The sequence below is a fragment of the Lepidochelys kempii genome, chromosome 5 (genome assembly GCF_965140285.1).
Source record: "Lepidochelys kempii isolate rLepKem1 chromosome 5, rLepKem1.hap1, whole genome shotgun sequence".
NCBI lineage: Eukaryota > Metazoa > Chordata > Testudines > Cheloniidae > Lepidochelys > Lepidochelys kempii.
The window spans coordinates 83,179,907-83,204,712 of NC_136384.1; positions in this window are offsets into that span (position 1 = coordinate 83,179,907).

A 24,806-nucleotide genomic window follows, 5' to 3' on the forward strand; every position below is an offset into this window, starting at 1 on the left:
TCATATGTCTTTGAGAAATTTCACATGAAAATTAACAAAATTATATTCTTGTATTTGCAATCAGAGATAAAGTAAAAACCATTGCAATTCTTGACCTATCCTTTTGATTTACCCTCTTCTTGGAGAACATACTGCTTATGAAAGGTGCTGGTATGACACCATTAGAGGCTGAAAACTTCTTTTTCCTGAAAATATGCACAGCATGGACAGGGGCAGAGCTAGCTTTCTCATATTGTGCCAGATCCTCATGTGTGGCTGGGGACTATTCTGGACAGCTTGGGATGTAAAGCTCACTTTTGTACTCCATTCTTGGTGTCACTGTGTGCAAGGTTGACACCCAGGCATGAGTTACAGCAGCCCAGCTACTGCTCTGAGTTATGCTGGCTGGCAGTGTCTCCAAAGGGCCAAAATTGTAGCTCAGGATTGGTGAGGCATAGAGTCCCTGGCCGGACCCCACTATTGCCACCATACCACCTACAATAGCAGTAAGGAGATAGGTGGCATAAGAGTTACAATTCCTACTTTATACCATGAGAGGACCCCCTTGCAGTGGAGTGACTTTCTCAAGGCCAGATAAACTGACTGAATTTGACTATGAAGTGGTGTGGTGCAAACAACCACAGTGCTAGGACTCCAGATCTGGCCTACTGTCTGCCCAACATGTCTATATCCTGATCAGAAAGGACCACTTCTAACAGAGTAGAGGCCATTCTCCATGACATTCAATTCTCTCATCCCTGCTGAGATTTCTGTTATAACAATATTTGCCATTTAATTTTTATTTATCTATCTATATCTGATCCCCCCCCCCACCTTTCTGCTAGGGATTGGATTGAGGCCATCGAAGGGCTGTTGTAATGTTCAATCATTATTGAAAATTCACATCTAAGTTGCTAGTTCAATCTTCTGATCAACTATTCTGCTTTTAATTAACTATTTCCTCTTTTTTAATGATTTTGTATCTTTACTTCCTGGTTATGGTTGGGAGCAGAAGTGTTGCTCTGACTTGACCAAAAGAGGCAATGCCAAAAGTCTTCTATGAAGCCCAGCTATAAGATAGCTTAATTTTGCAAACCCAACAGGCTTCCATACTAAAAACTAATTCCAAAGACATCTTAAGAGACTCTGTCAAATTATGAAAAATTCTTGACACTATTAAGGTGCAGGTTTAACTGAGGTTTCTCTGGAGGAAGTAGTATAGGGGCTGCCTGTCTCAAATGCTTGTCTGAGTTGAGGAAACTGGTGCAATTTAGTTCTACTTGTGAGATTTTTATTTTTATTATTATTACTATTTTTGGCTTTGTGAATTAAAAATTACTCCCATCATCCATAACATATGACTCTCTGCCCTTCAGTGATCAATGGACATTTGTCTGATTAGCATGAAAATTTCTTCTTCAAAAGAAGGAGGAATTTCAAACATCTTCCAAGCGCCACATAGCTGCATCTCAAGCATGTTACTGCATGGGGGGGGGGGGGGGGGTGCCAATTAGTCAATTATAAGCTGAGTGAGTTCCCTTAGAGTCAAAATGCCTTAGAAGTTGTGCTGGTTTTGTGTGATAGATACTTTGCTTCTGGGTTTATGTCTGATTTGTCAGATTCATTTTTTTATAGATCTGGATTTGATGTAATGCTCACTCTGAATTAAATATCAAAACAGGCTAGACCAAATTCATCTTTATAACTGGATTCATCTATATATTCCTGTAGCATCTTTTATGGACACAGTCCTGCAAGTTCTTTCATGATGCACAGCAGAGTGAATAACATGTTAGAGTTTACATGGATTTACCATGCTAGGTAGTGAATAATTATCACTTAGCATAGTCCCCTGCGTTGAACAACAGTAAGTTTTAAGCCTCCTGTGCAGCTGCTCCTTTACTTTATTTCCAGAACTAGGAGGGCTGCAAGGAACAGCCCTTTGGCTCCCTTGGAAGGTAAAAAAGAAAAAATGAAGGGGTTCTGATCTACTGGTAGGCATGTGTCTTGTGCTTCTAGTTTCTTAAAGTGTTTAATGTTGTATTTGGAGTTTCCTTGTGTTGTGTTCATTGGATGTGTAAAATGCATTATGTAAACGTGCCCTTCCACATGTACTCAAGTGTATATATTTAGGAAAGGTTATACCCTACTCTATATGGCATTCGAGTATAACTAATTAGGGCTCCCTAAATGAACCGTTTGGCTAGTCAAACCCAAGGTGGATAAAGAAAAGTGTGGGCTGTGAGGCTTGCTTTGCTCTCCCAGACCTTAACAGAGGTCCCAACCTAAAGTCTAAAGCTCCATTGGGAATTCACAACCAGCATGCCATTAGGGCTGATGTTGGCAGACTGGATTGAATCAGGTAGAGTTGTTGAGGGGAAGGCAGCCAGGGGTTTGGGTGGGAGTAGGGTGGAGCTGGCAGGGGATGTCTAGGCCGACTCTCTTCCCAACAGGCCTGGTTGAGTGACAAAAGCTAATAGGACCAAATGGTAGCAGTGAACCAGAGCAAACCTGGCCAGGCAGAACATCCTGGCTCAGAGCAGTGCACATGAGATGATATCAAGTGAAAGTTGAGGGGACCCCCTGTGCCAGTATTCTGCTATAGGGTCAAACTGACCTTGTGAGTAAGGGTGTGGAAGGGGCAGGGGTCTCTGACCAAGAGTTCTGGGGGCCCTGAACAAGCCAACACTGCAGTGTGTCCAGGACTCGCCTATAGACTAATTTTTTAAACTTAATGTCATTTTTTATTATTTTAAATGTGCTTCACTTAACTTTATAACTTCTCAACTGAACCTATAGTCCAAGCAAAATAAACAGCTGTGGGGAGAGCATGTTAAAGGGACACTGAGTGCTTTAAGTAAACTATACATTTTAAAACAGACAAGCACACTTGGCACCTAAGGTGGCAGATTTCTTTTCCCAAAGCTTGCTTCCTTTCTTCATGCTGTCAAGACTGCTCGTGCAGTCTAACTACATGAGCCTGGAATTATTGCCACACGGATTTCTAAGTGATTGATATGCAGACTGTGATGATTGCAGACTCTTTGACACCTTTCTAATCTCTGAGTGGACCCCTTCAGATAATAAGCTCTGCACCTTCACCTTTCTCCCAGTAGAATCCCACAATTCTCCCACTCTTAGACTTGCTCTAAGGCTACAGCACCCTGTGTACCATCTGGGATAATTATACTTGGTGTTTTTTTTTTTTAGTGCTTTGCGATCTCCTAATTGAGAAATGCAATAATAATACCTATCTGCTATATATATAAAAAGCAGACCAGACTGTGTTCAACTCATGCAAGTCTTCCCTACTGGAGCACTGGCCTATAGTTAATACAGTGACCAAACAACTTTCTTAGACCAAAGCATTGTTTAATCTTAATGGCAGGAACAAAGCATAACATAAGAGGATTTTATCACAGCCAGGGGTCTATGTGCATGTTTATCAGACCTAACTACATCTTTAGGCAAATCTTGCCCCTGACCTATTGGGTCTGGGGAATCAATCTCTGCCTCAGTCTCACCTTGTCCTTTAAGAACACCCTTTTTCCTTATTCTATTTGGTGTTTCCCAAGCCTGGTTTAAACAGGTTCTGGTGACCCAGCAGGGTGTCAGAGATGCACTTCAAACTAGATGGCTCTCTATTGTCTTATTCCTTGAAGTGCTTGCCATGAGATAGCAAATATCCTTCCTGGATGCATTTCCCGACAAACCTGTTTATTCATTTAACTAACTATATGCATACAGTAAGCAACACAGTACCTGGTTAAAAGACATTATTCATGAATTATAGCAGATCAGCCCCGTTGCCTTCACACAGGCACTGGTAGTCAGAACACAAGTGACCTTAGTTGTGGGCAGAACTAATTATAGACAAAAAGCTTTCCCAAAAGACCTCTTTGATCCTTCTAATTACCGGTAAGTCAAAATACCAACATTGTCAATGGTGTTTTGCTTGAGCCCATCCAGGGGCACCATGGTCAAGGGAGTGCTGTGCAGCAGCACAGATATGCACGCTGAAGTTGTAGAGTCAGAAATTGCTCCTGGCTGGTAGGGGAGTGCCACATAAGCGGGGGGGAGGGGGGGGTTGGCTGCCAACATTTCTCCCTGCTTCCTCCCGGTGGAGGAATGTGTCGGGGCAGGGGGGAGAAGAAGTGATGCACAGATACTGCTCACCCCCCAACATTGCTCTATGCCTCCCTAGGAGGACTATGAGGAGGAGAGCGAGGAGCAACATGAAGCACTCCCTGAATCCAGGTCACTTTCCCCACCTGGGTGTGTGTGGAGGAGAGGGTTAGAGGCGGGGGACAGAAGGGGTGTGTGCAAGCAGCAATGCCAGCTGCTACATACATCCCAGTCAGTTTCTCCATGTGTATGAAGGAGGTGGCTGGGGAGGAAAGAAGGGGGCTGCCGCTTACACAGGGGCCAGGGGTGCCAAAACGCAAGTTTGCCCATAGCGCCATTGTCCCTAACTTCCAACCAGCTCCTATGGCTCTCTCTTGCCTGACTCTTGCAACCAACAAAGGTTGGAGTGCAGCTGCATTTGAGTTGCACCCCTGACACATCTAGGGTGGGTGGTCCTATATCTAGGGAAGCCCCACTACACCAGGGCAATACTATCCCAGGGCAATACCTGAGAAACCAGCAAAACTAGCCTTGTGCTTTACATCTGTGTAAGTCCAGAGTAACTCCATTGAGCCAATGGAATCACATCAATGTAAAACTGGTGTAAATTTAAGAATCAAGACAAAGGAGGGATACGTTAATTTGTCTTTGCTCTTCTGGGGCAGTGCAAAGTAGAAAGAAATGGAGCTAAGAATTGGGGCCAAATCTGTCCTCTTTCTGCTTGCTTGCTTTCTGCCAGAATTTATTAAACCCTGACTACCCTCACTGAAAAATAACTTAATATTCTAGCTGCTATTTAGAGTGACATTCAAATGAAAACTTTCTGGAATAGGATATTTGTGCAAAAAAAAAAAAAAGAAAAGAAAAAAAGAAAAAGGATCAAGTCCTGTCTGAAAGCATACTCACTTCCTAATCAGTCTTCCAAGAAACAGTTCTGTTAAGAAAATCCATGTTTCTGCTCTGTCAGCTTGGAGCTCAAAACTACAATTTTTTTTTTTTTTTAAAGCCAGACATGAAAACATTTGTCTGCAGCCATGGTTGCCTCCATCAGTATATTGGCACTACCTCTCTTTGGTTCACTTTTGTCTGTACTGTCATGAGGTCATCTGCCAGCTTGCATTGCTGCGGGTGAAAAAACACAGCCGCAGACTGAAGGGGACTCTTCATACCAGCTATGCTCCATTTGTTGTGTACTGGAAACTCAAAGCTTGATATTTCTTTAATCAATCTGTATAGCTGGCCTCAAAGGAAAGATCTTTCTTCCAAAGTGAAACTAAACCTCTTACAACACAATTTAAGCAAAACAATGTACATGTATTTTAATAATTTGATACTTTAGTACAGTATCATCTCTTAAAAAGAAACAGGGGGTAATAATGTGGCTCAAGGAGTCAAGCGAGCTGGATGCTAGCCCAGCACTCAGTTTGAAAGACAATAAAATGTGCAGCAAATCACCTAACTTTGATGTGCTTTAATTTGTCTTCCTATAGGAATTAAACTCACAATATTCTTGTGAGGTGCTTTCACGTCCAATAGAAGCGCAAAAAATTATTATTGCCACTAAAGGACTCAACTGTGAACATGTGAATAATTTAACCACAAACATGGTTTTTGGTCTGTCTTAATCAGTGGAGTTACGCACTTGAATATAACTTGTATATTCTAAGTATTAGTTAGTTTTGGGCCAAAAGTTAGTGCTGACACATTTTGGTGGTGTTTTTTTAAAAAAAAACTTTGGGGGCAGCAGTATATGAAAGCGTACTCTAACATATCTATCCATGGACAACTAAATAGGATACTAAAATAGAAAAGCTGAAATTCAAAGCTGATACAAGGAGCTCTAGGGAATTAGGCATCTATATTGCACTGAAATTCAATGTGAGTTGGACTCCCATCTGGGCCTTTGAAAATCCTCTTTCCCTCCACTGTTATTTAGAACTTTTAGGTAAAGTGGCTGTTTCAAGTTGTGTATTTAGGAGTCTGATCTCCTGTTTCCTGCTTTTCACTAGCCATCATGTCACTGAGTATCAGTTTCTAATAACTACATTTCTGAATATGCAGAGGCATTCTAAACCTTCCACTAGTTAAAATATTGCCTCTATACAACAAACACAATGGAAACAAATCATAAGCTGCCACAAATGTGCATCTCCATAAGACACAAATAGTTGGCTTGTTTCCTAAAGAACAGATTAGAGTTTTATAAATTCTTGTGAATTGCAGCATTCTTTAATAGTACATGGAGTATGATCGTTATATACTGTACCTCAATGCATCTTTCAGCAGGTGCAGATGGGAAGAGCAGACCAAAGCCAGACTAGAACCATTTACCTTAAACTGTTTGGTTTGGAAAGCAGCCATCAAGTCCTACGTCATAAGCTCCTACATCTCACTGACCTCATTATAAGAATGAATCCTTTTAGCTGCTGAGACTAAATTCATTATTACATAACATTAGCCAAGACATCTAAAGACTTTTATGAAAGCTGTATTTATTAGCCTAGAATAAGGCTTCCAAAACTAAGTGAATCAATCCAGAAAGTTTGCTAAATAAGGCCTCTATTCATGCAAAAAAAAAAGTTGTCTCAGTTGGTTCACATGAATTGTGCAATTTGTCTGTGTATAGTAGAGAAGAGAGATTCTACAGTATGTGCTGATCTTAAAAATGCTCTGTATTGTAGGGGAGTACTGAAGAAGTGGTTCTCTGCATACCCCTGGTTGAGGTCTTCCAGGACGTACATCAGCTCATCTAGGTATTTGCCTAGTTTTACAACAGGCTACATAAAAAGTACTAGTGAAGTCATTACAAACTAAAATTCATACAGACCTTGACTTGTTTATACTGCTCTATATACTATACACAGAAATATAAGTACAACATTTATATTTCAATTATTTTATAATTATATGGTAAAAATGAGAAAGTAAGCAAATTTTTTTCAGTAATATTGGGCTGTGGCACTTCTTTGTATTTTTATGTCTGATTTTGTAAGCAGGTAGTCTTTAAGTGAGGTGAAACTTGGGAGTATGCAAGATCAGACTCCTGAAAGGGGAACAGTATCATAGAATCATAGAATATCAGGGTTGGAAGGGACCCCAGAAGGTCATCTAGTCCAACCCCCTGCTCAAAGCAGGACCAATTCCCAGTTAAATCATCCCAGCCAGGGCTTTGTCAAGCCTGACCTTAAAAACCTCTAAGGAAGGAGATTCTACCACCTCCCTAGGTAACGCATTCCAGTGTTTCACCACCCTCTTAGTGAAAAAGTTTTTCCTAATATCCAACCTAAACCTCCCCCACTGCAACTTGAGACCATTACTCCTTGTCCTGTCATCTTCTACCACTGAGAATAGTCTAGAGCCATCCTCTTTGGAACCCCCTTTCAGGTAGTTGAAAGCAGCTATCAAATCCCCCCCTCATTCTTCTCTTCTGCAGACTAAACAATCCCAGTTCCCTCAGCCTCTCCTCATAAGTCATGTGTTCCAGACCCCTAATCATTTTTGTTGCCCTTCGCTGGACTCTCTCCAATTTATCCACATCCTTCTTGAAGTGTGGGGCCCAAAACTGGACACAGTACTCCAGATGAGGCCTCACCAATGTCAAATAGAGGGGAACGATCACGTCCCTCGATCTGCTCGCTATGGCCCTACTTATACATCCCAAAATGCCATTGGCCTTCTTGGCAACAAGGGCACACTGCTGACTCCTATCCAGCTTCTCGTCCACTGTCACCCCTAGGTCCTTTTCCGCAGAACTGCTGCCTAGCCATTCGGTCCCTAGTCTGTAGCGGTGCATTGGGTTCTTCCGTCCTAAGTGCAGGACTCTGCACTTATCCTTATTGAACCTCATCAGATTTCTTTTGGCCCAATCATCCAATTTGTCTAGGTCCTTCTGTATCCTATCCCTCCCCTCCAGCATATCTACCACTCCTCCCAGTTTAGTATCATCCGCAAATTTGCTGAGAGTGCAATCCACACCATCCTCCAGATCATTTATGAAGATATTGAACAAAACCGGCCCCAGGACCGACCCTTGGGGCACTCCACTTGATACCGGCTGCCAACTAGACATGGAGCCATTGATCACTACCCATTGAGCCCGACAATCTAGCCAGCTTTCTACCCACCTTATAGTGCATTCATCCAGCCCATACTTCCTTAACTTGCTGACAAGAATACTGTGGGAGACCATGTCAAAAGCTTTGCTAAAGTCAAGAAACAATACATCCACTGCTTTCCCTTCATCCACAGAACCAGTAATCTCATCATAAAAGGCGATTAGATTAGTCAGGCATGACCTTCCCTTGGTGAATCCATGCTGGCTGTTCCTGATCACTTTCCTCTCATGCAAGTGCTTCAGGATTGATTCTTTGAGGACCTGCTCCATGATTTTTCCAGGGACTGAGGTGAGGCTGACTGGCCTGTAGTTCCCAGGATCCTCCTTCTTCCCTGTTTTAAAGATTGGCACTACATTAGCCTTTTTCCAGTCATCCGGGACTTCCCCGGTTCGCCACGAGTTTTCAAAGATAATGGCCAATGGCTCTGCAATCACAGCCGCCAATTCCTTCAGCACTCTCGGATGCAACTCGTCCGGCCCCATGGACTTGTGCACGTCCAGCTTTTCTAAATAGTCCCTAACCACCTCTATCTCCACAGAGGGCTGGCCATCTCTTCCCCATTTTGTGATGCCCAGCGCAGCAGTCTGGGAGCTGACCTTGTTAGTGAAAACAGAGGCAAAAAAAGCATTGAGTACATTAGCTTTTTCGACATCCTCTGTCACTAGGTTGCCTCCCTCATTCAGTAAGGGGGCCACACTTTCCTTGGCTTTCTTCTTGTTGCCAACATACCTGAAGAAACCCTTCTTGTTACTCTTGACATCTCTGGCTAGCTGCAGCTCCAGGTGCGATTTGGCCCTCCTGATATCATTCCTACATGCCCGAGCAATATTTTTATACTCTTCCCTGGTCATATGTCCAACCTTCCACTTCTTGTAAGCTTCTTTTTTATGTAGTCTGGAAATGTTGAGAGCCACTGTACTGGAGAATTTGTCTTCCAACATTGTCAGTGTCCATGCTGACTTTTGGTTCCTTCTCCGATTCTCTGCTTTGCACCATCTTCCATGCTTCCCTGGTACGCAGAAATTCACCTCTATGCAGAGAGTTAGCACAAGGTGTATGCATTTGTTACATTCCACTTAATGCTCTCCAAGCTTACTGTGCTGGGCTCCTCACTTCTCCCCTTTCAATATCTGCCCTCTCCCCCGAAAACTCACTGATTCTGAGACTCTCAAAGGGGGGCAGGGAAGGGGTGAAGGGGAAAGAAAACATATATAATTAAGAAAGGGGTTAAATGACATTCTAAGGTAACTTCCTTCCTCAGTATGCCTGTGTCCTGTCCCTAGATTGTATGTTCTCCAAGCTAGGAATTCTGCAGACAATTGTGTATTATTACCATATCAAACATGTTGTCAGCACTTAAAGTATATGATGTGCAATCTCAACTATTGGGATTTTCAAAAGAGCCTAAAGTGAGTTGGGCATCTAAATCCCATTGAAATTCAAAATTATGGGCCCAAATCCTGGGCTCTTGACACAAGCCATTGAACTCCCTGGGGGCTATTAGATACTCAGCACTTGGGTCACTTGTTTATGTGCCTGAATATGGATATAAGAGCCGAGTTTATGGAAGATAATAGTCTCAAACACACATTGACATCAGTGGGAACTTGCTTGATCAAGGACTGAGTAAAAACTAAGGACCTCAGGCTTTGGCTCATTCCAAATAACAAATAGCTGATCAGGATGGTTGGAATACTTATTGCAGAAAATTTGACTTTATATCATCTGAAAACTTCACTTTTCAGCCAAATTTTTTTGTTTCTTGGCCAAGAAACAAAACCTCACACTTCTGAATAAAGCAAATGCTACTTGTGAGAAATTTTTGTGTTTTGACAAAACACAAACTTTAACAGAAAGTTTCAATAAAATTCTTTGGCTAAACTCTAGTATATATTTGGGTTGGGAAAGATACCAGCTGCAAAAGCCTGGGAATAACTTTTAGGCTATGTCTATGTTGGTGAGCATATTCAGATACTGGACCATGCACACACTAGTACATGTGGTCTATCAACATAAGCTGAGCTGGATGAGCATATAACAAACACAGTGTACACACTACCCACAATGGCCACACAGCTGATGTTACGCAACACTAGTGCTAGCATTTAAGGGGTGATATCCCAGGTTCTGTACATCATGGGAGACGCTCTAGGAACCTCTGCTTGTTGCATTGATACTGTCTCCCACCTTCACCCACTTGCTGGTGGCAGTTCCTGCTCAGCTATCCCTCTTGCCAAACTGGGTGGAAGACATGGAGCAATTGGAAGATGATGTGGTTCTGCTCCATATTGCAGGACGAACTATTTATGCTGTGGAGTAGGTGATCTGCCCAAATTGCATTCTGGATCTGACCAGTCTTTCAGGGACCAAAGACAGCTGACCTTAAGGGGGAAATGACAATTTGTCTACCATGATTTTGGAAACTTGGGATGACCAGCAGTTGTTTCAGAACTTCTGAATGAGGAAACAGACTTTCATGGAGCTGTGCAGTGAGCTTGCAAACCTCCAGTGGCAAAACATTTGATTCAGAGTAGCAATACTGTTGCAGAAGCAGGTGGCTATTGCCCTGTGGAAGCTGGCAACACAAGACAGCTATTCAGTTGCAAACCATTTTGGGGTTCAAAAGCCAATCGTTGGGGTGGCAATTTGTGTAGGTTTGTGACTCAGTTAACACTGATCTACTCACAGGTGAAACATAGAATCATAGAATATTAGGGTTGAAAGGGACCTCAGGAGGTCATCTAGTCCAACCCCCTGCTCAAAGCAGGACCAATCCCCAATTAAATCATCCCAGCCAGGGCTTTGTCAAGCCTGACCTTAAAAACTTCTAAGGAAGGAGATTCTACCACCTCCCTAGGTAACACATTCCAGTGTTTCACCACCCTCCTAGTGAAAAAGTTTTTCCTAATATCCAACCTAAACCTCCCCCACTGCAACTTGAGACCATTACTCCTTGTCCTGTCATCTTCTACCACTGAGAATAGTCTAGAACCATCCTCTTTGGAACCCCCTTTCAGGTAGTTGAAAGCAGCTATCAAATCCCCCCCTCATTCTTCTCTTCTGCAGACTAAACAATCCCAGTTCCCTCAGCCTCTCCTCATAAGTCATGTGTTCCAGACCCCTAATCATTTTTGTTGCCCTTCGCTGGACTCTCTCCAATTTATCCACATCCTTCTTGAAGTGTGGGGCCCAAAACTGGACACAGTACTCCAGATGAGGCCTCACCAATGTCGAATAGAGGGGAACGATCACGTCCCTCGATCTGCTGGCTGTGCCCCTACTTATACATCCCAAAATGCCATTGGCCTTCTTGGCAACAAGGGCACACTGTTGACTCATATCCAGCTTCTCGTCCACTGTCACCCCACGTCCTTTTCCGCAGAACTGCTGCCTAGCCATTCGGTCCCTAGTCTGTAGCGGTGCATTGGATTCTTCCGTCCTTAGTGCAGGACCCAGCACTTATCCTTGTTGAACCTCATCAGATTTCTTTTGGCCCAATCCTCCAATTTGTCTAGGTCCCTCTGTATCCTATCCCTACCTGCCACCGTATCTACCACTCCTCCTAGTTTAGTATCATCTGCAAATTTGCTGAGAGTGCAATCCACACCATCCTCCAGATCATTTATGAAGATATTGAACAAAACCAGCCTCAGGACCGACCCTTGGGGCACTCCACGTGATACCGGCTGCCATCTAGACATGGAGCCATTGATCACTACCCGTTGAGCCCAACCATCTAGCCAACTTTCTATCCACCTTATAGTGCATTCATCCAGCCCATACTTCTTTAACTTGCTGACAAGAATACTGTGGGAGACCATGTCAAAAGCTTTGCTAAAGTCAAGAAACAATACATCCATTGCTTTCCCTTCATCCACAGAACCAGTAATTTCATCATAGAAGGCGATTAGATTAGTCAGGCATGACCTTCCCTTGGTGAATCCATGCTGACTGTTCCTAATCACCTTCCTCTCGTGTAAGTGCTTCAGGACTGATTCCCTGAGGACCTGCTCCATGATTTTTCTGGGGACTGAGGTGAGGCTGACTGGCCTGTAGTTCCCAGGATCCTCCTTCTTCCCTTTTTTAAAGATGGGCACTACATTAGCCTTTTCCCAGTTGTCCGGGACTTCCCCCGTTCACCACGAGTTTTCAAAGATAATGGCCAATGGCTCTGCAATCACAGCTGCCATCTCCTTTACCACTCTCGGATGCAACGCATCCGGCCCCATGGACTTGTGCACGTCCAGCTTTTCTAAATAGTCCCAAACCACTTCTTTCTCCACAGGGGGCTGGCCACCTACTCCCCATGCTGTGTTGCCCAGTGCATCAGTCTGGTAGCCGACCTTGTTCGTGAAGACAGAGGCAAAAAAAGCATTGAGTACATTAGCTTTTTCCACATCCTCTGTCACTAGGTTGCCTCCCTCATTCAGTAAGGGGCCCACACTTTCCTTGGCTTTCTTCTTGTTACTCTTGACATCTCTTGCTAGCTGCAGCTCCAGGTGCGATTTGGCCCTCCTGATTTCATTCCTACATGCCCGAGTAACATTTTTATACTCTTCCCTCGTCATTTGTCCAATCTTCCTCTTCTTGTAAGCTTCTTTTTTATGTTTAAGATCCGCAAGGATTTCACTGTTAAGCCAAGCTGGTCGCCTGCCATATTTACTATTCTTTCGACACATAGGGATGGTTTGTCCCCGTAACCTCAATAGGGATTCTTTGAAATACAGCCAGCTCTCCTGGACTCCTTTCCCCCTCATTTTATTCCCCCAGGGGATTCTACCCATCAGTTCCCTGAGGAAGTCGAAGTCTACTTTCCTGAAGTCCAGGGTCCGTATTCTGCTGCTTACCTTTCTTCCCTGTGTCAGGATCCTGAACTCGACCAACTCATGGTCACTGCCTCCCAGATTCCCATCCACTTTTGCTTCCCCTACTAATTCTTCCCAGTTTGTGAGCAGCAGGTCAAGAAAAGCTCTCCCCCTAGTTGGCTCCTCCAGCACTTGCACCAGGAAATTGTCCCCTACGTTTTCCAAAAACTTCCTGGATTGTCTGTGCACCGCTGTAGTGCTCTCCCAGCAGATATCAGGATGATTAAAGTCGCCCATGAGAACCAGGGCGTGCAATCTAGTAGCTTCTGCGAGTTGCCGGAAGAAAGCCTCACCCACCTCATCTCCCTGGCCCAGTAGTCTATAGCAGACTCCCACCACTACATCACTCTTGTTGCAGACACTTCTAAACTTAATCCAGAGACACTCAGGTTTTTCTGCAGTTTCATACCGGAGCTCTGAGCAGTCATACTTGTTCCTTACATACAGTGCTACTCCCCCACCTTTTCTGCCCTGTCTGTCCTTCCTGAACAGTTTATAACCATCCATGACAGTACTCCAGTCATGTGAGTTATCCTACCAAGTCTCTGTTATTCCAATCACGTCATAATTCCTTGCCTTCACCAGGACCTCCAGTTCTCCCTGCTTGTTTCCAAGGCTTTGTGCATTTGTATATAGGCACTTGAGATAACCTGCTGATCACCCCTCATCCTCAGAATGAGGTAGGAGCCCTTCCCTCACAGACGTTCCTGCCTGTGCTTCCTCCCAGTATCCTGCTTGCCCGCTTACCTCAGGGCTTTGGTTTCCTTCCCCCGGTGAACCTAGTTTAAAGCCCTCCTCACTAGGTTAGCCAGCCTGCTCGCAAAGATGCTCTTCCCTCTCTTCGTTAGGTGGAGCCCGTCTCTGCCCAGCACTCCTCCTTCATGGAACACCATCCCATGGTCAAAGAATCCAAAGCCTTCTCTCCGACACCTGCGTAGCCATTCGTTGACTTCCACGATTCGACGGTCCCTACCCCGGCCTTTTCCTTCCACAGGGAAGATGGACGAGAACACCACTTGCGCCTCAAACTCCTTTATTCTTCTTCCCAGAGCCACGTAGTCCACAGTGATCTGCTCAAGGTCATTCTTGGCAGTATCATTGGTGCCCACGTGGAGAAGCAGGAAGGGGTAGCGATCCGAGGGCTTGCTGAGTCTCGGCAGTCTCTCCATCACAGGTGGGGTTTTTCAGCATGTGAAACAAGCCATAACCATCTTTTATGTATTCCTTTTCTCTGAGGAGTTCTTCTTTTAGAACAGGAGTACTTGTGGCAACTTAGAAACTAACACATTTATTTGAGCATAAGCTTTCATGGGCTACAGCCCACTTTGTTGGATGCATAGAATGGAATATATAGTAAGAATACATATGCATCCGATGAAATGGGCTGTAGCCCAAGAAAGCTTATGCTCAAATAAATTTGTTAGTCTCTAAGGTGCCACAAGTACTCCTGTTCTTTTTGCTGATACAGACTAACACGGCTGCTACTTTGAAACCTCTTCTTTTAGAATGGCAGTGCTTTCTCCAAGCACATAACAATGCACTTTCCCCCAACCTCCCATGTATCCTTGGAAATTCAGATATTTCCTAACCTGGGGCTGGGGCAGGTAGAAAAGTATTTGCAGAATGATGACACCAGATGTTAGCACATAAATTGGAATGGTGTGCAAATCATGCAACCCAATCTGAACCAAAAAACGTTTGTTTTCCTTTATCATACACAAAGTCAAAGAAACTAATGTTTGTTAAAAGAAGTATATGGAATGGCTAATCGAAATATTTTAAAAGGAAATGAAAACCAACAAAACATAATAGGACTGAACCTATGAACAATGGACCCATGTTAAAGTCTTGGCACCTGTGTCCTTGCCCTCCCTCAGCCAAACAGAGGGGAAACAATGGAGGCCAGCTGTTCATGGTGACAACTGGGAACATCTCTTGCACAGGGATTGGACGGTGGGCACTTAATGGGCTTCAGCAACTCCTACCGGCTAATCATTCCCCTCCTGGACACTTGGGGGGGATGGCTTTTGAGGGGTTTTAGGTGCCAGTCGAGGGTGTGGGCCTGGGAGTCCTGCAGGGTGCTCGTGGTCACTCGGGGGAAGGGGGCAAAGGAAGGGCTGGCTCCTCTGCCTCAGCAGAGCTCTGGAGGCAACTGGAGGAGGTAGTCATGGAAGTGTAGAAGTGGTGGGGCTACAACAGCAGGAAACCCTCCAAAACTTGTTTGGCCATCAGCCGTTCCATTGGGGCAGGCTCCCATTGCCTACGGTGTGCCTCCTGCTCAATGAACCAGTTCATCAGTCTCTTCCTGCTGAAGAACCGAAGCCTGCTATACCCTGAGGAGTCAAACTTCTTTCGGTTCCTCCTGTCTGTGCTAAGAAGCAGGCCTCCAAGGTCCTTTTCTGTCTGGCTCTACTGTCTCTGGAGTGATGCTCCTGACAGCATGGTTTTCCCTCTCAGGAGTAGAAGTCCTACCAATTCAAAGACAAGGGTAGTATTTTTTTCTCTTTTAGAAGAAGCTGAGGAAAACCCTTTACATGACACAACTTTTGATGTTGAAGGCCACAATATGAATACCTTTTCAGCATTCCATGAATGCAACTGTTAGACTAACCTTGGTTCTCAGACAGCTCTTACAGCCCACGAGGAAGGAGCAGAGGCTACTAACGGTAAGATGCATGTACTAATGTTTTTAAAAACTTAAAATTTTTATAGCGTCTCAAGGTCGAGTGGGAATGGTAGTTCCTTCCATGGGCTATGTTACTAGTTTGCAACTTCTTTAAAGACTGACCAATGTTTAGAGAACATAGTGGTCTTCAAGGTACCAGAATGAAAGATGCTGCTTTTCCAGTCCTGTGAAGGAGATCTAGCAATCTGTCAGATTGATGCTTCTGCTAATGGTCACCCTTCTACATCTTACTGCATGAAGGAATTTGGTCACTTTTGAAGGTGGACCAAGCACATTAGCATTGCTCTTAAATCTCAAGACCCAGCTGGAGTTCCTATACACCAGACACTTGTTGAAGTATGCTTACAGGACTAGAAGGCAACTCAACTGGGTAGTGACTGAATTCTCAGCTAGCGTATAGAGCTTCCATGCAAATGAAGAGATGAACCAGGAACATCACCTTCCCCCACCCCATCCACCCCGCACCTGCAGCATCACCAGAAAAGCCCATTCCTCTGCCTGCCCAACAACAGTGAAATGGGCAGGAAAAGACACACTGCAACTCTACTTGGTTCTGTGAAGTTTCAGATCCGCACCACAACTGTCCCTTCCCCAACCAGGACCTTTCTAACTTCCCTTCCACTGCTCTGCATGGCCCTGACCATTGGTGCCTGTGTGCTGGCTGAGAAATGCATAGTCACAAGGCACAATGACTGTTAACAACCTCTTTTATGGCTTCTGCCAAAGGCATTTAATCAGAAGTCAATACAATTGATTTATAGCCAGGTCTTGGTTGAGGACCATTTAACTGTTGAAGAGCAATGGGGCCTGGATTAAAATGTAGCACTGGACCAAGAGGGGATAATGTAACTTACCAGCTTTGAGTTCTCCTAGGGCTCATGAAGAGGAGCTTCCTCAACTAGCTTCTCCAGGTAGAGATCCAGAATCACATGCTCCTCATCCTCCAGGTTTTCCTGGGCATCATCTGTGGCATCACTGCCTCCTTGCCCTGTTTTCTCACTGGCATTCTCAATGAGGTTGAAGAGGGGATTGTGAGGCACTTCAGGCTGGGAGCTCTTGACAGCACCTTGTCAAACTCATTGAAGCATGTACAATGGGCCTTCTGAGGCGATTGTTTGGAGTCCTTTTTGCCCTTCTGCAGAGGAGCTTCAGCTACTTGATGCATTCCTGGCACTGGCCCACAGTCCACTCAATGCCTGCCTGCTCTGTGAACATTCTCAATGCATGTGTCTGTTCCTGCCACTCTGGGCAAAGTCATGGACCATGTACTCTGACCACACATTGATGAAGACCTGGGTGTGATCAGTGGGCTAGGTGGCTGCTCTCAGATGCATGTTCACCTGTATCACACTGTAAAGAGTGCAGTGGAAGGCTGTTCTGATTCAGTCAGCACAGCTTGTCACTACAGGTAAACATTTGGCGGACAGGGAGCTAGTAAGGGTTAGGCAAAAAAGCACCCATTGCTTTGTGGGAATAGGGGTGGAGAACTAAAACTCAAGACCTGGTACACACCTCTTACTCCCATCTACTCTGCACACTGGCATAGATACAAGGCCATGCCACAGTCTGAGGTATATACTTAGCTAGTGCACCTGAAGGGTGGGGCTCACTTAGAATAATAGAATATCAGGGTTGGAAGGGACCCCAGGTGGTCATCTAGTCCAACCCCCTGCTCAAAGCAGGACCAATTCCCAGTTAAATCATCCCAGCCAGGGCTTTGTCAAGCCTGACCTTAAAAACTTCTAAGGAAGGAGATTCTACCACCTCCCTAGGTAACGCATTCCAGTGTTTCACCACCCTCCTAGTGAAAAAGTTTTTCCTAATATCCAATCTAAACCTCCCCCACTGCAACTTGAGACCATTACTCCTCGTTCTGTCATCTGCTACCATTGAGAACAGTCTAGAGCCATCCTCTTTGGAACCCCCTTTCAGGTAGTTGAAAGCAGCTATCAAATCCCCCCTCATTCTTCTCTTCTGCAGGCTAAACAATCCCAGCTCCCTCAGCCTCTCCTCATAAGTCATGTGTTCCAGTCCCCTAATCATTTTTGTTGCCCTTCGCTGGACTCTCTCCAATTTATCCACATCCTTCTTGAAGTGTGGGGCCCAAAACTGGACACAGTACTCCAGATGAGGCCTCACCAATGTCAAATAGAGGGGAACGATCACGTCCCTTGATCTGCTGGCTATGGCCCTACTTATACATCCCAAAATGCCATTGGCCTTCTTGGCAACAAGGGCACACTGCTGACTCCTATCCAGCTTCTCGTCCACTGTCACCCCTAGGTCCTTTTCCGCAGAACTGCTGCCTAGCCATTCGGTCCCTAGTCTGTAGCTGTGCATTGGGTTCTTCCGTCCTAAGTGCAGGACCCTGCACTTATCCTTATTGAACCTCATCAGATTTCTTTTGGCCCAATCCTCTAATTTGTCTAGGGCCCTCTGTATCCTATCCCTACCCTCCAGCATATCTACCTCTCCTTCCAGTTTAGTGTCATCTGCAAACTTGCTGAGGGTGCAATCCACACCATCCTCCAGATCATTTATGAAGATATTGAACAAAACTGGCCCGAGGACCGACCCTTGGGGCACTCTACTTGATACCGGCTGCCAACTAGACATGGAGCCATTGATCACTACCCGTTGAGCCCGACAATCTAGCCAACTTTCTACCCACCTTATAGTGCATTCATCCAGCCCATACTTCTTTAACTTGCTGGCAAGAATACTGTGGGAGACCGTGTCAAAAGCTTTGCTAAAGTCAAGGAACAACATGTCCACTGCTTTCCCCTCATCCACAGAGCCAGTTATCTTGTCATAGAAGGCAATTAGATCAGTCAGGCATGACTTGCCCTTGGTGAATCCATGCTGACTGTTCCTAATCACTTTCCTCTCCTCTAAGTGCTTCAGGATTGATTCTTTGAGGACCTGCTCCATGATTTTTCCAGGGACTGAGGTGAGGCTGACCGGCCTGTAGTTCCCAGGATCCTCCTCCTTCCTTTTTTTAAAGATGGGCACTACATTAGCCTTTTTCCAGTCATCTGGGACTTCCCCCGATCGCCATTAGTTTTCAAAGATAATGGCCAATGGCTCTGCAATCACATCCGCCAACTCCTTTAGCACTTCGGATGCAGCACATCCGGCCCCATGGACTTGTGCACGTCCAGCTTTTCTAAATAGTCCCTAACCACCTCTATCTCCACAGAGGGCTGGCCATCTCTTCCCCATTTTGTGATGCCCAGCGCAGCAGTCTGGGAGCTGACCTTGTTAGTGAAAACAGAGGCAAAAAAAGCATTGAGTACATCCTCTGTCACTAGGTTGCCTCCCTCATTCAGTAAGGGGCCCACACATTCCTTGGCTTTCTTCTTGTTGCCAACATACCTGAAGAAACCCTTCTTGTTACTCTTGACATCTCTGGCTAGCTGCAGCTCCAGGTGCGATTTGGCCCTCCTGATATCATTCCTACATGCCCGAGCAATATTTTTATACTCTTCCCTGGTCATATGTCCAACCTTCCACTTCTTGTAAGCTTCTTTTTTATGTTTAAGATCCGCTAGGATTTCACCATTAAGCCAAGCTGGTCGCCTGCCATATTTACTATTCTTTCGACTCATTGGGATGGTTTGTCCCTGTAACCTCAACAGGGATTCCTTGCAATACAGCCAGCTCTCCTGGAGTCCTTTCCCCTTCAAGTTAGTCCCCCAGGGGATCCTGGCCATCCGTTCCCTGAGGGAGTCGAAGTCTGCTTTCCTGAAGTCCAGGGTCCGTATCCTGCTGCTTACCTTTCTTCCCTGCGTCAGGATCCTGAACTCAACCAACTCATGGTCACTGCCTCCCAGATTCCCATCCACTTTTGCTTCCCCCACTAATTCTACCCGGTTTGTGAGCAGCAGGTCAAGAAAAGCGCCCCCCCTAGTTGGCTCCTCTAGTACTTGCGCCAGGAAATTGTCCCCTACGCTTTCCAAAAACTTCCTGGATTGTCTATGCACCGCTGTATTGCTCTCCCAGCAGATATCAGGAAAATTAAAGTCACCCATGAGAATCAGGGCATGCAATCTAGTAGCTTCCGTGAGCTGCCGGAAGAAAGCCTCATCTACCTCATTCCCCTGGTCCGGTGGTCTATAGCAGACTCCCACCACTACATCACTCTTGTTGCACACACTTCTAAACTTAATCCAGAGACACTCAGGTTTTTCTGCAGTTTCATACCGGAGCTCTGAGCAGTCATACTGCTCCCTTACATACAGTGCTACTCCCCCACCTTTTCTGCCCTGCCTGTCCTTCCTGAACAGTTTATAACCATCCATGACAGTACTCCAGTCATGTGAGTTATCCCACCAAGTCTCTGTTGTTCCAATCACGTCATAATTCCTTGACATCACCAGGACCTCCAGTTCTCCCTGCTTGTTTCCAAGGCTTTGTGCATTTGTATATAGGCACTTGAGATAACCTGTTGATCACCCCTCATCCTCAGAATGAGGCAGGAGCCCTCCCCTCACAGACATTCCTGCCTGTGCTTCCTCCCGGTATCCCGCTTTCCCACTTACCTCAGGGCTTTGGTCTCCTTCCCCCGGTGAACCTAGTTTAAAGCCCTCCTCACTAGGTTAGCCAGCCTGCTGGCAAAGATGCTCTTCCCTCTCTTCGTCAGATGGAGCCCATCTCTGCCCAGCACTCCTCCTTCATGGAACACCATCCCATGGTCAAAGAAACCAAAGCCTTCTCTCCGACACCACCTGCGTAGCCATTCGTTGACTTCCACGATTCGACGCTCCCTACCTAGGCCTTTTCCTTCCACGGGGAGGATGGACGAGAACACCACTTGCGCCTCCAACTCCTTTATCCTTCTTCCTAGAGCCATATAGTCCGCAGTGATCTGCTCAAGGTCATTCTTGGCAGTATCATTGGTGCCCACGTGGAGAAGCAGGAAGGGGGTAGGGTTCTCTACTTGCCTTCAGACGTGTTTCTGGGGTTTAGATGGGGACAATGGTGGGTGGTGGGTATAGCACAGCCATGTGCAAGGACAAATGTACAGTCACTAGTGTAGATTTTTGTCCTTGTCCCCATATTTTGATCACGATAGCAGCTTTAATGAGTTTTTCAGATGTTGACATTATTATCTGTATCTACAGGATCTTAGAACAAGAGTGAAATGATAGGATAGAAGGAAAGAGCAGTCAAGATCTACGCTAGACAGGTAGGTCAGGATTGTGACACTGTGTGCTGAAATATTTTGGAGAGGCTTGCACTGCAATTGCCTATGCTGTACTGGGTCTGTGGGGATACCCCCAAAACTGTGTAATGTCTGCTGGAGGTTTATCCAAAACCAGCAAAAAAAAAAAAATTCCTGAGTGATGGGGATGGACTGGAGGAAAAAAGCATGTTTTTAGTCTACTTTGAACAAGTCTTAAATATGATTGTAAGACAGAAGTCTTTCAGAAATACATGTGTGTTTGTTAAGCTGAACTGCTGTGGCTGGACTAAGTTGTATAGAAAACACACTTAATCCCTGGACCAGCAACATGCTCCACAAGAATCCCACATTTTGTGCTGATGTCAGTGTAAATACTAGTGCTGGCTAGAAACTGGAATTCCCATTTTGACTTCTTAAAAATAATTCCTTTTTCAGAAAAAGTTAGTCATTTCATTTTGACCTTCTGAAATGTTTCCAAGGTTCCCTGAGCTGGCCAATGCCACAGCAGCTCACCAGGCAGGGAGCCAGACAGCTTGGGAGCTGGAGCTTCTGCACTGCCCAGGAGCCAGGAACCCCTAAAGACCCCAGCACTGGGCCAACAGCTAAGCAGGCTGCCAAGGCTTGGGGGAGCTGGGAGTGACTTTCCAGCAGAAAATCAGTTTTCCAAGCAAATTGAAAATCTTCCATCAGACTGACTTTCCAAAGGAAAATCAATCAGCTCTACGAAACACCATGTTTAGCTTAACTTTGGAAGATCATTAGTAAGCATCTCGATCAGATATTTTTTGATGATTGAGTATTCAATTTTTATTTGTTTGCAATTTTTAAAAAACACTTACAGCCTATCCCTATGGCACCTTTCTTCAAATGAATATAATGTCAGATGTGACAGGTCCATCCAGGTACCCTGGATAAGCTCATTAGATGTTTTTGATATAACTGTCACAGTTTCAGGGTCACTGCACCTGTATTCGCCTCCATGGTCCCTCAAGAGCATCTATTTAAAGCTTTCCAGTGCCCAGCCCTCACCTCTCTTGGGTGAAGACTCTCATCTCTCTTCCTCCTGACTGAGTGGGTCTTTAACTCTACACAGGCCCCTGCTGGGGATATCTACCGGTCAACAATATCTGTGCTTTGCTTTTTCTCTAGAGGCTACGGCATATTGCTTGCAGATACAAGTTGCCACACAGCTTTCTTGGCAAGCACATTTATTCTTAAGGTAAAAGCATTAGGCAAAACATATTCAAACCAAAGCACATGCTAAAAAGCTTACTTAAGATCAGCCACCCTCCTTCAGCCTCATGGTCTAGTAGGTGTCAGTCCTTCAAAACCTGTAGCTGGATTTTCCCTGTGATTACAAGTTCATAACTGTTGCAGATTTGGAACCAGAACCCAGGCTGGGCAGCTCAGTGGTTTCTCAGGCTCAGACCTTTGATCTCCAATCTCTGGGATCAGTTGGTCAGCAGATAATGACCCATTCCTCAGGATGTAGCTTCAAAAGGTTGGGGTTTTGCATAAATGGAAGTGAGGAATTTGCATTAATCTCTCTAGGTATTCCCCAGGAAGTGCACTTGTCTGGCACATCTTCAATACAGTTCTTTTAACAACCAGGCCTTGCCTTGCTTCTTCCTCTGAGACAGCATATATACAATCCCAGCTCTCACGAATATGTGAACTTAACGTAGCAAGGTTTTTTTCAGTGACATTGAAGGAAATTGTCCTATTGGTCATAACATTCACAAGTAAAATGATTAACAGTGATGTTTAAAGAAGCTTCAAAACTGACATTCCATTAAAATGAATGGTGGTGGGGAGACCCCATGAATTTGGTGCTACCCTTACCTAAGTATCATCTGAAAGTTCAACTTGAATTCTTTTATGGAAGAGGCAGGGCTCTTGCACCCACAAAAGAGACCATTTCCCTAAACTATATGGGTGTTGCGATCAGCTGGAAGCAGGAGGCAACAGTGTGCTTTCCTTTCTTTTAAGAATACTCTATCGATGTCAGCAATCCAGCACTTTCATGCAGACCTACAGCAGCGGCAACATAGTCGATGTAAAAACTTCAGGGAAACAAATTTCAGTTCTACCATTTTTAGAGTCAATATTACCAACTCTATATGCTCAAAAATCATGAATCAGGCATCAAATTGAGTGGTTTCTAAATCTCATTTGGGGTTCTGTTTCTTTCAGGGTTCTGAGTCTTTAGGATACACTTAAGTCACATTTCCATGCTTTTCTACACAACAATAAGGACTAGAACCTTTTTTGGGGAAAAAACACCCAAAAGCTGTGGTTCTCTTGTAGTAATTTTTCTCCAGAAGCTGTGGCTTAGATACAACACCAAATATCCTGAGACTTGCAATAAAATTACAGAAGTTGGCAACATATAGTGATTATAATGATCAGTGAGAATTTGTCGAAGTATGACACGTGTGAGGTTTTTGTGAACTGGCTTGGTTGAAATAAAAAACAGACTGCATCTCAGTCCAATTTCTGAGCTGAGACCCAATGTTTCTGCAATGTTTCAGACAGACTTGTGCAAGGCACTCTGGGGAGAGTATGACTACTAAAGCTTCAGGGTCCAACAGATGAAGCAGTCTCTCTGCCCAGGTTGTGGCACTAGTCTGCACAGAAACTTCATGTGGTCTGGTACACGAGATTCTCCGCAAACTAATTGGAATCAATTGGGAAAGTTGTAGATTGCAGAGAGGCATTGTATGGGAGGAAGGAAGGACCAGGAGACTCTCGGGGAACTCCTGAAGGTGGATGAGAAATGGAACTGGAGAAAGTGAGTCAACCCAAGTGCTGGTTTGGGGACAACAGTAACTTCTTTTTTTAACCCAGCATGCATTTCAGCCATGTAACTCATTCCCACAATGCAGTGAAGACAAGAGCTTGGAACTCTGACTGAATGCACCCCTGTATTCACACCTTACACACTATTATAATAATCTTTGTACAAAATATGCCATGTAAGGTAGCATTTGAAAACTAAACTTGCTGGTCAATATCATGGTGGAATGTATGTAGCAGCATTATATGTGAAAGTTATGAATATAAGATGAAGTCATGACTGAAGTGTGTTTTAGCAAACAAGTCTAGGGAGTGGGTAAAACTCTTCCTCAAAGGCAAAGGACAAATTGTCACTTCTAGATAGGTGTCATCAAAGCTGATGGGCCATCGCCTATCAAGTGGCCATTCCTTGGAAAGGAAGGGGGGGTAGGATCTGCATCTTAGCAAACAGCATAAAACCTCTTTCTCCCTCTCCCGCCAGCCCCCAACAAACACCATGTCTCCTTGCTCTCAACTGCACAGAACTTTATCTAGGGGTCACTCAGAGAAATGCATTTCAAACAGTGCCTGAACTGTAAAAGTGAGGGATCAAAACACTCCAATGGATCTCTCGCTTTTCATCTCTTTTCACCTAAGAAGACAAAAGAAGCAGCCTTTGGATTTTGGGAGAAGATCCTGGCCTCAGAGTTTTGTCAGCAACGTACTGAAAATGTGGTCAGGGACTTCACATTTAAAGCAAGTCTAGTTTAAGTTTAGAAAACATTTTATCTTGTAACCATTTCTGACTTTAATGCCTCATTACTTGTACTAACTTAAAATCTCTCTCAGTAGGTAAATAAACTTGTTTTATTATTTGATTGGTTTAACTTCATTTAAGGTAGCAGACTGTTGTACATTGATCCCCTTAAAAAGGCAACAGATCTAATATACCTGGAGTGTCCAGGAGAGGGCTGGACAGTGCAGAACACATGGTTTTTGGGGGGAAATCCCAGACTGGGAGTGTGTTGGGATGACCTGGCAAGTAGTAGCCAAGGCTGCTGGGGTCAAAGCTGCTG